The following is a 2,037-nucleotide window of genomic DNA, read 5'->3' as shown; positions in this document are numbered from 1 at the left end:
TGTCCAGGGGCTATTGGCCCCTCAGGTCAGCACTCTACCCTCCTGAGGCCATAGGTCAGTGCAGTGGGCAAACAGATGGTCAGTTCTGACCTCTCTAGGGAGCCCTGGGTGTGAATGACAGGCAGGCCTGCCAAGAGCTAGGATGCCCTAGAAGCTCTCAGAATCAAGAGGGAAACCCCGCGCGGAGTGGAGGCGGGGAAAGGGGGAGATGGCAGGGGGCCAACAACCCAGGCCCGGTGGGCTCAGCGACCTCTCAAAGGCAGGTCACAGGTGCCAGAGGTAGACCTTCCCACTCAGTTCCTGGTCAGTAGTCATAGTTACGGCCAGATTTCCTCCCAGCTACTCCGGCCGGAGGAATGGAAGCCCACATGCAGGAGGGACGAAGCGGACAAAGGCAGCAGCTGGACATTGTGTCTGTCCTCACAGCAGGCAGCCTGTCACCCTGAGTCAGGCCAGATGGAGCAGGTGTGGACCACAGGGACTGAGGCTTTGTGCTGTCAGTCCGGGGACTGACAGGCTTCATCCATCAACCTGAAGGTCCCTCAGCTGCATTCTAATGAGAAAGGGGGCCCACGATGGGACAGGGACAGCACAGGGTTAGCCGACTGTCCAGCCAGACTCCCAGGACGCCACGTGACCAGACACAGAGTGGCTACCTCCCCTCAGAGAACTGAAGGTGAAAACTCTGGTGGCCTTGGAGACCCACTTGGATGGCTCCACCTGCCATGGGAGGGACTGTCCATCACCCCTGCATGCTTATAGAGGACTTCATCTAGACACTGGACCGCCATGTTTCTGTGGGTGCTGGATCTGCCTGGGTGTAGTGTGCAGAGGCAGTGTTGCTGTGCCTCGCAGGCAGATGCCACCGGCTGGTCCTGTGTGTCCAGGAGTGACAGGCACCGCCTCCTGGAGAATGGGTGCAGACCCCCACACTGCCCCATCTGTGCACCTACCAGAGCTGCCACTGCCTGACACTCACTGGGACCCCGGCATAAGCACACTTCTCACAGTGGAGGGCAGTACGGCGCCAGCGTGGGGCCCAGGCCCCGACAGTAGGAGGAGCAGGAAGAGCTTGTGATGCTGAGCGAGGGTGACACGGAGGGCAAGGGTTTTACAAGACGGGTCCCTGAAGGCCATCGAAGGAGGTGGCAGAAAGAACGTAAGAACCAAAGGAAGGGGAGAAGTGGCCTTGGCATGTAGGTCTCCCAGTGGCTGACCTGCCTACAGAAAGACCTGAGTAATATGGGGAGGGGAAGAAGACATCAAAATAGACCAGGGACGAGTTGGAAAGGGATTCAGTGGAGGAGGGATAGGGAAGGGGGACACAGGAAGGTGATGGGAGGAGATTATGATCAGGGTATATTGTGTCTGTTTAGGGAGGTGGCCAGTTTAAAAAAAAATTAACTACAGCTAAAAACTGGTCAGTGCATGTATCAGGAAGCTGAGGCAGGAAGATTGCACGCTGGAGACCAGTCTAGGCTGCACAGTGAAACCCTGTCAAAGAGGGAGAGAGGGAGGAGGAGAGGAGGCAGGGCGAGAAGAAGGGGAGAAAGGGAGGGGGAAACAAGAAAGGGAAGAAAGGAAGGAAGGAGAAGAGAGAGACAACAAAATGTAGAAGGGAAGAATAGGGGAAGGTAGGAAAGGCAGAGAAAATGAAGAGGAGAAAAGGGGAAAGGTAAGAAAAAGAAAGATAAGATGAGGGTGAGGGAAAGGCAGGAAAGAGAGAGAGAGACTGACTATTACTGACAAAACAACCCACAGATCTTTGCTTGAGTCCTCAGTCTCAGCAGTCATCCAGAGCTGACTTCAGGTATACAGTGGGATCTGTAGCTCCTGTGCAAACACTGTGCCATCTCACCTGAAGGCATGGTACCATCTCACATCCTAGAGCCAGTTCTCCCTGGATTCAGAAGGACACTTCTATAATGCCAGCCCTCAATTTTCCCAATAAAAAGGTTTATCTGTGAAGTGTGTCCGCGTGAACAGATCGGCATCGGAGAGGCAGGTGGAGGAGGCAGCGGGCACCTGGATCTTATC

The sequence above is a fragment of the Jaculus jaculus genome, chromosome 1, assembly GCF_020740685.1.
Source record: "Jaculus jaculus isolate mJacJac1 chromosome 1, mJacJac1.mat.Y.cur, whole genome shotgun sequence".
Classification (NCBI taxonomy): Eukaryota; Metazoa; Chordata; class Mammalia; order Rodentia; family Dipodidae; genus Jaculus; species Jaculus jaculus.
Note: the sequence above shows the minus strand (reverse complement) of the source record.